This window comes from Narcine bancroftii, chromosome 11 (assembly GCF_036971445.1).
Source record: "Narcine bancroftii isolate sNarBan1 chromosome 11, sNarBan1.hap1, whole genome shotgun sequence".
Taxonomy (NCBI): Eukaryota; Metazoa; Chordata; class Chondrichthyes; order Torpediniformes; family Narcinidae; genus Narcine; species Narcine bancroftii.
The window spans coordinates 100,564,155-100,576,775 of record NC_091479.1 but is presented as its reverse complement, the minus strand read 5'-3'; the positions used below and the strand labels follow the sequence as shown (position 1 = coordinate 100,576,775).

General features: G+C 43.2%; 1 protein-coding gene across 1 annotated transcript in view; it reads left to right on the top strand.

Moving 5' to 3' along the window:
* Window positions 1-11,344: 11,344 nt before the first annotated feature.
* stab2 (stabilin 2) overlaps window positions 11,345-12,621 on the top strand; it is a 198,485-nt gene continuing 197,208 nt past the window's right edge. The window contains exon 1 of the mRNA XM_069904271.1: window positions 11,345-11,444. The gene's annotated coding sequence lies outside the window, so the exon portion shown is untranslated. The remainder of the gene's footprint in view (window positions 11,445-12,621) is intronic.

Here is a 12,621-nt window from a genome sequence, read left to right as displayed (position 1 = left end):
CTATTTGCACTAGGAACAGATCAGACTGCTTACTTCCCGGGAATAAATTTCAGGCCGGTCGTATCTTCAAAGCAGAAGGCCTCAATCCAAAGAATCTGCTTAGGAAGATCAGCAAGATAAAGTGTAATTGCCCCAAACTCTTCAAAGTGAATCCAATCAGAGATAGCCTGTGGGTACGTGTTTGCGAGGAAGTCAGGCTTATGTGAGAGTAATGAATTCCATTGAACACTAACTTACAGTGAGGACCAGTTCATAAATTTACATCAATTAATGATAATCAGTTCACTGTCAAACACGAGTACAATGTACAAATGCACTGAAATTCTCTCTTGTTGCAAATAAACAAGTACTTTGTAAATAATTAACTACAATGATGTACATTAATTATCTCCTTACAGAAAGAGATAAAAATATAAATGAAAGATCTGTAGTGGCAGCTACACTGCTTCTTAAAGAACAAACACAACCAGATGGGTTGAGCTCAGTGAGCAGACTGGTTTATTGCAGGCTACTGGGCTCTACTTATAGTCCCAGCCCGGACCTGGCTGAGAACCACGCTGGAGGACGCTGACGTCTCCCGGGCATCATGTGGTCCCCCAGCACGGGGCTTCTGAGCCCCGTGCTGGGAGGAAGGGAACACCCCCGGCGGCGCCATTTTGGCCGGCTGCCCCACCGCATGGCTTGCAAGCGGGGCCGGTTCGCCTGCCCAGTGGTGAGCTGCCACAGATCAATAAATAGTCATTCACAATTATAATTTGTGCAGGAAAATGATGGTATTTCTTTAATGCCCATATGTCCCGGGGTAGTTTATGATTAGGATAGTATAGGGAGGTTTAACTTGGCCTTCAGAATTGAATCAACTTTCCCCGATTGGCCACACTCACGTTGCCCTCTTTGTCTCTCACTTGCTGACGGCTGGTGAAACCGCTGGCACCTTCGCCAAGGTTGGTGACTGAGATCTGGGGTGCTGACCCACCTCGTGACCTAAGCAGTGGTGTGGGATGGCACCTGCTTTGTCAGAAAGCCGTGAATGATTTCCACCACCAGTCCTCTCTCCAAAGCTTTTGGCCGCTGGCCAAGGGCAGATGTGGGATAGAACAGTCGACAATCCTTTCTGGTGGCGTAACAACAGTCAAGGGTGTTTGGATGTCCAGTGGGGCAGGAGATGAGCTTAGGTGGAATGGTCTAGGATGAAGTTCCTGTCTGTTATGGACATGGTCTCAGGATACTTTGCTCCGCCAAAATAGCTCAGTTGGCAGAGCATTAGACTGAAGATCTAAAAAGTCCCTGGTTCAATCCTGAGTTTCAACAGTGATAGGGATTCTTTATTAGGATGGCAAAGTTGATGTAGTGGTCAGAGCATTAGTAAGGTAAATGGTTGGTCAGAGCATTTAGGAAGAAAGTGGGGCCAAGAGGCAGAGAGTTTTGAGGTGGAAATTCCAGCAGAAGGAAGTATCAAATACAGGGACAAAGATTAATTGGAAACACTAAGCTGATTTGGTGGGCTGTAAGTGGGAAGGAATAGCTGAGATCGAGAGGATATCTCAATGGGCATCTTTAAAATAATAATTGTAAAAGGTGGGTATTGCTTAACCAGGAGCGAGTGTAGGTGAAAAAACACACAAATGTTAGAGAAACTCAGCAGGTCAAACAGTGCCTTCATGTAGCAAAGGTGATGATACATCATCAATGTTTCGGACTGGAGCCCTTCATCAAGGTGTGGGGAACATGAGAGATATCCAAACAAAATAGGTGAGTGATTTGAAAATATGAATGAGAATGATGTTGTAAACCATGTTTGTGAAATGCGGCTCACAAAGGTGACAGCACATTCTGATAAAAGGGGAAATTTGGCTAATTCTACTTGGAGAATGTGAACTAACACATTTTTCTACAAGTGGATCACACTTCCCTTTAATCAGTACCATTACTCAACCCTTCATGAAACATACTGGTAAAGTTCCTGTGGCTTCAGGGTTTTATAAATACATATGAAATGTACAGTTGCAGTTCCTTCTGTGGATCAAGATCACAAAGTCTGAAATAAACCAAAAATACCATCTGGGAGAAGAGATGTTTGCTGGTTCAGTTCAACTTCTTTGGCTGAGGAAAGCAGTGTCAATACTCTGCTAACACCACTGGGGTTTTTCAACCATAGAACCATAGAACACTACAGGACAGAAACAGGCCTCCAGTCCTTCTAGTTTTTGCCTAATCCCTCCATATCCCCTCCCATTCATGTACCTGTTCAAATTCCTCTTAGATGTTAAAATTGAGCCCGCATTCACCACTTCACCTGGAAGCTCGTTCCACACCCCCATCACTCTCTGCGTGAGGAGGTTCCCCCTAAACCTTTCCCCTTTAACTCTTAACCCATGTCCTTTGGTTTGTATCTCACCTACCCTCAGTGGAAAAAGCCTATCTTCATTTACTCTGTCCATTCCCCCTCATACTTTTAAATACCTCTATCAAATCTCCCCTCATTCTTCTACGCTCCAGAGAATAAAGTCCTAACCTGTTTAATCTTTCCTTGTATCTCAGTTCCTGAAGTCCGGGCAATATCCTAGTAAATCTTCTCTGCACTCTTTCTACCTTATTGATATCTTTCCTGTAGTTCAGTGACATCCTCCACATTTAGCCTTACCAATGTCTTATACAACTTTACCAATAACATCCCAACTCCTGTACTCAATTCTTTAATTCTCCTGAGTTCATTACTTCAAAATGGGTAATGTATGTTTTGAAATGTGTAATCTTGTCGAGAACATTCACAGGTTTCTGTCAAGTCCTTTACTTGTTGTAGCAATGCTGCATGTTTCAAAGAGGTATGCTGTCGAGGCTGACAGGACATCTTGTGTTTGTCTCTAATGGAACACCTCATTGTAAAATCTGCCACCGGCTTAAAAGTAAAAAGGAATTTATACTATGTTCACTTTCTGATGTAATCTTCAAAAATCTTTTCAAGCCTGTCCCAATAAATTTTATTTACAATGACTTAATCTGTACTGATCAGATTGATGGCTCACAGAAAATTAATTTAATTTCTATTAAGATGACATTAAAAATAAATTATGACCTTAATATGACCTCCATTTGTAATATCCACCACAGATGTATCATCTAACAACTGCCATAAATCTATTAGAATACTACCTAGAAACTGCGCAGCATTAATAGTTCATGCACCACTGAGTTTTGCTGCCTGTGGGATCTTGCTGTGTGAATGTGGCTTCAACTCAAGTCTACAGAATAACAGGAACCATGACTCAGAAGTGATTCATTGCCATGAAACCCATTGGCGATGAAGATGGGATTAGGTGCTCAAGGAACATTGTCTGGGTTTCGCCTTGTATTCCTCACCCAAAGGCTCAACTTTATGGTAATCCCTCCGAAGACTGCTCATTCATCTCACTGCATTTTCCCTCCCCTCAGCTCTCTGCCCTTTAACACACATCACTGGTCTCGGCCCAACATTGGGACCTCTTTGCTTATCCACTTCTTTTAAGACCTTTGTTTGGCTTATATTTTCTTTATAAGAATGTGTGTGTGTGTATGTGTGTGCGACAGAGAGAGAGAGGAAGAAAGGGGATAGAGGGAGCAAGAGAGAGGTACATGGAGAGAGGAAGGAATAATGATAGATCAAGGGAATGAGGGAGAGGAGAAAAAGGGAGAGAGCAAGAGAGGAGAGGGAGGGAGAGAGGTAGAGAAAGGAAAAAGAGAGAGAGATTATTGTTATAGATCTGTTCAATGTACAGATGCACTGAAATTCTAACTTGCTGCATCCACACAGGAATACGAGATACACCAACTACCACAATTTGCCATGAGGTAGAGTATTCTACCACACTTGAAGATATTAGACTGCCATCCTACTAATGAAGAGAAGTCTGGGGATCCTTAAACTCCCCTTCCTAATGTCCCAATAAGCCGCTTAGTCTTGGTCTGCAAGACTGATGTTCCAGCACCTCACGATCTCTATCTAATGTTCTGACACATCGTTTTCTGTTAGTCAGACAACCACGGTGGTACATTGAAATTATTTATCAATTACAGAGCTCCTGTGTTGAGGGACAGCAGGAAATGGTGTTCTGATCCGCAATGATTGGGAAGTCAAGGATTCTGGTGCAAAGGGACAGTCAGAGACCATGGGAAATGTTTTAATTGTGTAATGTCCCACACATAGTCTCATCTACAAGTGGTGTGAAGGAGGCAAAAAGACTGTGGGGGATAAGATAAATAAAGACAAGCTGTTTCCATTAGTAAATGGTTTGAAGGCCAGGGGACAATTAATTAAACTGAAGGGCAAAAGATGCAGTATGGTGTGAGAAAGACCTTTTTTGTCACTAACTGTCAGGTCAGAGATTTCAAAAGGGAGCTGGATGGACACTTAAGGCAAAATAACGTACACAGATTCCTGCAGAGCAGACATCACCGGCAATCCAGGTTTGAATCTGGTGCTGCCTGTAAGAGATTTGTACGTTTTCCCTTGACCTGAGTGGGTTTTCCCTGGGTGTTCCAGTTTCCTGCCACCCTCCAAAACGTACGGGGTTGTAGGTTAATCGGGTGTACAGGTCTCAAGCTGGAATTGGCTTCTACTGTGTTGCAAATAAAGTAAACTGGTCTTTCGGCGCACTGTAGACTAATCCCACATGAATTGCATTGGTTTATTCTCCCAGATTCTACCACTCATGCCGGGGACAATTGCACGTCTCTACATCTTTGGGATGCAGGAGGAAGCTCGTGCAGTCTAAGGGAGAAACTCCACACAGGCAACGCCTAAAGTCAACAGTAAACCCATGACACATTGGTGAAATCAACTTCGGAGTATTGTATGCAATTTTGGTCACCTAACTACCAGAAAAATATCAATAAATTTGAACGAGATTTACTAGGATGTTGCCAGGACTTGAGGAACTGATAGAAGTGTACAAAATGATGAGGGATATCGTTAAAGTTAATGCAAGTAGGCACTGAAGTGAGGTGAACAAACTAGTGGACATGGGTTAAGGATGAAAGTTTAGAAGGGATATTAGGGAGAACTTCTTCACACGGGGAGCAGTGGGGGTGTGGAACAAGCAGCCGGGTGAAGTGATGAAAGCCACCCCCAATTTCAATATTTAAGAAGAATTCGGACAGGTACGTGGATGGGAGGGGTATGGACTGGGTGCAGGTCAGTGGGACCAGGCAGAATAATACTAAAACATAGAAGTCTGCAGACACCGTGACTGAAGTAAAAACACGACGCTGGAGAAACTCTGCAGGTTAACCAGTGTCCTTTATGGAGCAAAGATAAAAATACATGACCAATGTTTCAGGCTTGAACCTTGATGAAGGGCTCAAGCCCATAAAGTTGGCTATGTATGTTTATCTTTGCTCTATGAAGGACACTGACCTGCAGAATTTCTTCAGCGTGGTCATTTTACCAGGCAGAATAATAGGTTGGCACAGACTAGAAGGGCCAAAGGGCCTGTTTCTGCACTGTAATGTTTTATGGTTCAATGGTCACTCATGTTGTGAGGCAGCTGTTCTACACCCACATTAGCCATACTATTTTTCTTGTTCTTCAATTACTCGCTAACCCTGCAAGAAGTGGATATGTATATGCCTAAGGCACATTTCCTGATGTCCTCGAAGCACCTTGGAGCAGATCAAATATTTCTGGTGCGATGACGACAGATGCAGAAGGTACACTGGGTACTGCAGCAGTTTAAATGACCACAATTTTTCATGGGAAGGAGAAAGAAATAATAAATATAAAAGGATAGATTCATAAATATTCACCATTGCAGTTGGTGCAAGGAAAAAAAGTGATAGTGCAGACAAATCTATGGAGGTCCAGGTGCAGCTAATGGTTTGAGCTGGGGGATTCAAGAAAGCAAAAACACCAAAAATGCTGGAGGAACTCAGCAGGTCTCGCAGCTTTTCAGGCCTGAGCTCTTATTGATTAGAGGAGGGGCCTAGCTTTTGTCACTGTTTAAGGGAAGGAGGGGAGGGAGAACGAGAGAGAGAGAGAGAGAGAGAGGGAGACACAAGGAAAAAATGATGGGGTGGGGGTGCTAACAGAAACTAGAGAAGTCAAGGTTAACGCCATCCGGTTTGAGGGTGCCCAGACGCCTGGTAACTGTTGGATAAAACATTGTTCTTGAACTTAGAGGTGCTGGACTTCAGGCTTTTGTACCTTCTGCCTGAAGGGAGCAGCGAGAAGAGGTTGTGTCCAGGGAGATAGGCATCCTTTCTGATGTTATACAACAAACAGCAATGTGATCTTTCGTATTCCAAGCATTTCCTGTTTTTGTTTTAGATTTTCAACATCTGCAGTTCTTTTTTATTATCAGTAATGTGATCTTTCTCTTGTTTATACATTTGCAGGATGCGGAGGTTGATGAATTTATTGTGCACCTCTAATTAATCTCAGGAGGTCCAGACAAAATAACCAGAAAGGAGATCTTTCCCACAGTAACAAGGATCCATATCTTTACTTTAGTTGGATATAAGGATAGTTGAGAAAAAAATGTTTCAACCAATGAGAGGAAGGCTGTGAAACTCACTACCTGAACCATAGAACCATTGGACACTACATTACAGAAACAGGCCCTTCAGTCCATCTAGTCTGTGCTGAACTATAGTTATATCTCGTCCCATTGACCTACAGCCAGACCATAGCCCTCCATACCCCTCCTGACCATATACCTGCCCAAATTTAAATGTTAAAATTGAGCTTGCATTCACCACTTCAGCTCATTCCACATTCCCACTACTCTCTGTGTGAAGAGGTTCCCCTTCATGTTCCCTCTAAACTTTTACCCTTTCACCTTTAACCCATGCCCTCTAGTTCCTTAGACATACAACACGGTAACAGCCCCTTCCTGCCCACAAGCCTGTGGTGCTCAGATACCCCAATTAACCTACAAACCCTGTATGTTTTTGGAGCACCCAGAGGAAACCCACACAGACACAGAGAGAACGTACAAACTCCTTATGGACGATGCTGGATTTGAACCTGGGTCACTGGTGCTGTAATAACGTTGCACTAACCGCTATACAAACCATATAACCATATAACCATTTACGGAGCGGCATACTGAAATTTAGAGTGGCCTGGCTATAATGTTAGTATGACAAAGCCTCGAGGTATAGTTCTGCTCATTCTTCTTACATTGTCCCGCATCGGACTTGTCAGCCACAAACGAGCCTGCAGCTGACATGGACTTTTACCCCCTCCATAAATCTTCGTCCGCGAAGCCAAGCCAAAGAGAAAATGTTAACATGCTTGATAGCATCTGAGATGGTGAAAGGTGATATGTAAATGCAAGGCTTTCTTTAACCGTGAATGTCTTTTTCATGATGTATTCCATCAAGCTAAAAAAGAACACCGTCATATTTATGCCATAAGAACTTATTTGACATTTTCAATACTTGGGCAAGCTCAGACATCCAATGATGCCATGTGAGAGAAATACCATCCCTCTTCCCTTGAAATTCTCCCCCCCACCCCACCTCCCCCGATTGACAAGCAAAGGTTATCAGTCGTTTTAAATTGAACATCTTCCATTTGTGAATGCAATGATCGCTTGAGTCTTAATGAGGAGATGGCCCTGTTAACGGCAAATGGTCAGAGGGATACAGGCGGTTGAAATAATAGCCTTCACAGCAAGAGGTTGTAAGTGCTTCAGAGATAGGACACGCATGGGTTTAAAGGCTCTGCCCAGAAACCCTGGCGCCATTTCCAAAGCTTTGAGTTTGTCACTTGTGGGAAGCAGAAAAAAATATTTTTTCCATCACATTCAGAATTAGAATCAGAATTTATTGTCATGAACAAGTCACAGAATATTTATGTTTTGTGGCAGCATCACACAGCAAACGTTTATATAGGTTACCTTACAAAATAAATAAAAAATAATGCAAGAAAAAGAGAAAAAGACTAAGTCAGGCAATGTCTGTGGATCATTAATCATTCAGGAATCTGATGGCAGCAGGGAAGAAGCTCTCCTTGTGCCGCTGAGAGCTTGTCTTCAGGCTCCTGTACCTTTTCCCCGACGATAGCAGAGTGAAGAGGGCATGGGCTGGGTAGTGGGGTCTTTGAGGATAGAGGCTGTTTCCTTAAGACTCCGCCCTTGTAGATGTCTTCAGTGGAGTGAAGTCTGGTGCCCGTGATGTCGCAGGATGAGTTAACAACCCTCTGGAGTTTTCTTGTCCTGAGAGTTGGTGCCTCCATACTAGATAGTGATGCAGCCAGCTAGAATGCTTTCCACGGTACACCTGTAGAAGTTTCTGAGAGTCTTCAGTAGCATACTGAATCTCTCAAACTTCTGACAAAATATAGCTTGGAAACTCTTCAATTAATTGTTTTGGAATGTGCCGTACGCTATTTCTGGTGTCAGTCATATCCCACTGATTTACGATGGAGGGACCTCTCGTTGGTGTGTTAAAGGTCTTAACCCTTCCCGATCACACCTGGAGCAGATACATAAAAACACGAGTCCACCTATGAACTTTTGACTATTGGGCTGTGCCCCTTTCCCTGCCCCTTCTTCCCTCCTCTCCACCCCCATCTTTTTATTCAGGTGCGTGCCTTGACAAAGGGCTCTGGCTCGGAGTATTGGTTTTCCCTTCCTACGGACGCTGAGTGACCAGCTGAGTTTTTCCAATATTTTTGTGTATTAAACTTCCAAATTCAAAGACAGGTTCTTTCCTGCTGTAATTGGACTTGTGAATGAAACTCACACTGGCAAAAGACGATGCCCTGCACTGTCTGATGCATTGTTGCACTTCTCTCTACATTGTTGTCCTATGTATTTGATACAATTGCACTACCTGCTGTGCGAATTGACTTGCCTGGATAGCACACAAAATAAATCTTTTTACTCTATCTCGGTTACCATACCAATAAAGTAATTCAATTAAATTCAAATGTTCCATTCCAACAAATGTTGGTTGTAGCCGTTAGCGCAACGCCTTTACAGCGCCAGTGATCGGGAATGGACACAGGTTCAAATCCCGCGCTGTCTGTAAGGAATTTGTATGTTCTTCCCGTGTCTGCTTGGGTTCTCCCCGGGGGCTCTGGTTTCCTCCCACCGTTCAAAAACGCACTGGGGATATAGGTTAATGGGATGTAAATTGGCCATTTTGTTACTGTGCTGTATGTCTAAATTAAATTTAATCTATAATGATAACCATCTCTGCATTAACAAGACTTGAGCTGAAACCTACATCATGAGAAGGGTAATTTGGATGGTAGAGCTTTCTGGTCTTGATGTCTTTCCTCTTATTATTGCTTTGTCAAAACAGTTACCTCACTCACCATTAATAACTTGAATCCATGGTTGCCTTTCTTTCTTTGGCTTGGCTTCGCGGACGAAGATTTATGGAGGGGGTAAATGTCCACGTCAGCTGCAGGCTCGTTTGTGGCTGACAAGTCCGATGCGGGACAGGCAGACACGGTTGCAGCGGTTGCAGGGGAAAATTGGTTGGTTGGGGTTGGGTGTTGGGTTTTTCCTCCTTTGCCTTTTGTCAGTGAGGTGTGCTCTGCGGTCTTCTTCAAAGGAGGTTGCTGCCCGCCGAACTGTGAGGCGCCAAGATGCACGGTTTGAGGCGTGATCAGCCCACTGGCGGTGGTCATTGTGGCAGGCACCAAGAGATTTCTTTAGGCAGTCCTTGTACCTTTTCTTTGGTGCACCTCTGTCACGGTGGCCAGTGGAGAGCTCGCCATATAACACGATCTTGGGAAGGCGATGGTCCTCCATTCTGGAGACGTGACCCATCCAGCGCAGCAATCAAATGATCCTATCATCAAACAAAAATGCTTACGTTTGCTAATTTAGCAGCATTGAACTCTTTATCTTCTGACAGTTCAATTAAACTGAGTTCAAGTCCATGCTTGCCTTGTCTACTTTCGTTCTGCCGGGAAAGTAGTGTATAATATTTAGTGGAGTTAACCTGGTCTGTAAATGTGGCTTAAATGTGAATTTCAGCTGCGATCCCCCAGTGGTATTGCAGATGCAAAGGGCGGTGAGGATGAGGAAGCCTCTCACACGTGGCGTGGGTGGCTCAGTGGGGTTTTAGGTTGGGCTCCGGTGTCCTGGGTTCGATCCCGACCTCTGATGGTGTCTGTGTGGACATTTTCCCATTCACTCTGTGGGTTTTCCCCAGGTGCTCCAGTTTCATCCCACATCCCAAAGATGTGCCAGCTCCCCCTGAGTGAAAAGAATCATGAAGGAGATGGGGTAGAGTTCATCAATAATCATGTTGGATGCAAGAGAAAAATGTGGAGAACAGGGTTTAAAGGGATTGTTCTGAGAGCCAACATAGATTTGATTGGCCAAATGGCCTCCTTCTGTACCAGAACAATAATAATGTACAATGTACATGAACCAAAAGTCTTAATTGCTGCAGCTGAACAGTATTTAGCAAAAAAAAACTAGAATGGTCAACATAATTGAATTAAAGAGAGACAAAAGGTAGAAACATTAAAACCCCTGGAATGTGGAATTCAAGCCACCAGCAAAAAAAAAGAGGAAAATAAAATTTAAAAATTAAAGTTTAAAATTGTAAAAGTAAATGTTCTCTGAGGTAACACTTCAACCTTTGGTGAAGATGGGAGCAAATAACCAGCGGAGGGTGGGCCTTGGTCGGGCTTTGCTCGTAGCAGCTGTTTGAATAAAGTTGTGTGAAACAGCAATGGCGTCGCCCAGGATGAAGAGCTGGTTGATGCCGCTTGCTGTTGGGCTGACTCTCTTAAAGTGTCTCCTTATCCCTGTTTAGTAAGAAAGGCCCTTTCAGAGGCTTTATCTGTAAACTCGGGGCGGTTAATTATCTATAATGTAATTGTTCATCTTTCGGGCAGCTCCACGGAGGGGGAGGAACTTGCAGATGCAAAGGTTAAATGTTTTCAAAGAATATGACTGAAAATAAAGTTAAATGTTTTAAGATTTATCTATTCATGCAAGTGAAGTTTGTTCAGTTTAAGTACAGTGTAGTATTTTTGTCTTTTAAACTGTTTACTCTTAACCAGGTATATTAGTTTGGCCTTGTAAGAGTAAGTTTCAGGCAACTGGAAAATACACTTATCCAGCATCTACCAGTCCCCATAGGTGACAAGGAGCAGGGGTTTTACCGTAGATAATAAATATTCATAGTTATTCTTGTGCAAAAAAAGACTTTGCAACCATCACTTTTTTTCATTGATGGTACCCGATCCTTTCATAGTTTCGGAGTAGTGCAATAAGGGGAGGTTCAAGAATCCGATAGCTTTTGGAAATAAACTGTTCTTGAAACTTCTGTGTTTGTCTTCAGGCTTATATTAAAAATATACGAAAAATCATGGAAGGAGAACATTGGACATATAAGTTAAGGAAAAGGAATAGAAGGTCATTCCGTTAGGATATGAGAGGAGGTCAGGGTGAAACATACTCCACCATGAACCATGGGATGAATGACCCTTCTCTGTAAGTACAGTAATCCTATGCAATACCTCTCACCATCCACCTCTGATATTTGAGCCAAACATTCATTAACATTCAAAATAGTTCAGCGTTCACATTGTTTAACTCTAATTTCTGGCCAAGCATACTTTTTATTTGTCTACCTAGCAACGCTAGGCATGAGGAAAATATTGACTGGTGCTTCAAGGATCTTTGCCGTTCACCAGAAGAGATAGATATAGCTTTAGCTTAGCATCTTATTTGAAAGCCTGCACCTCCAACAGTGCAGCACACCCACAAACTGGTTCAAAGTTCAAAGTTCAGCACACCCACAAACTGGTTAAAAGTTCAAAGTTCAGCACACCCACAAACTGGTTCAAAGTTCAGATTGATGAGTGGCAGAGAGGATCACTGGTGACTCCCCTGTCTGAAGAGGGCACACAAAATCATTGAGGACCCCTTCCACCCTTTCGCACAGCATCTTTCAGCTGCTCCCATCAGGGAAGAGATAGAGGAGGATCAGAGCCAGCACCACCAGGCTGAGGATCAGCTTCTTCCCATGGGCAGTGAGAATGCTGAACGACCAAAGGAACTGCTCACACTAACCCTCCGAGACTCTCATATTCATGAAACAATATTTATTTTTTTATTTGTAAAAATGCAATACTTGTCCTGCATATGTATTTTTGTCTGTGTGCGTGTTGTGTCTGGTTATGTGTCTACATGTTTTACACTGAGGACAGGAGAATGCTGTTTCGTTGGTTTGTACTTGTACAACCAGATGACAATAAACATGACTTAACTATTGTCCGAGTACATACGTGACATCACATACAACCCTGAGATTCTTTTTCCTGCGTGCCAGGCAGGATTTCTACTTATTGGGAAGGCAAAAAACTACTCAAGAAAAGTTACTGAATGTACTCGTGTAAAAGTCGATATCCAGTAAAAGTCGATCCTCTAGTTTTGGCCCAAAAATCTGGTATTTCCCATACACCGCATGTAAAAGTTGACCCCCTCCCCTCTATTTTTGTCCCCAGCCACTTGTCCATCGGATCTCCCGACACCTCGAGCACAGACTTACTACCCGGTCCCAGCAGTCCATTTTCCCATCGGAACACCTGACACCTCGAAGGACGAAAATGCTTTACCGTATTAAAAGTAGTGTCCATGTAATAGCCAACCCCATGAATTTAACGTT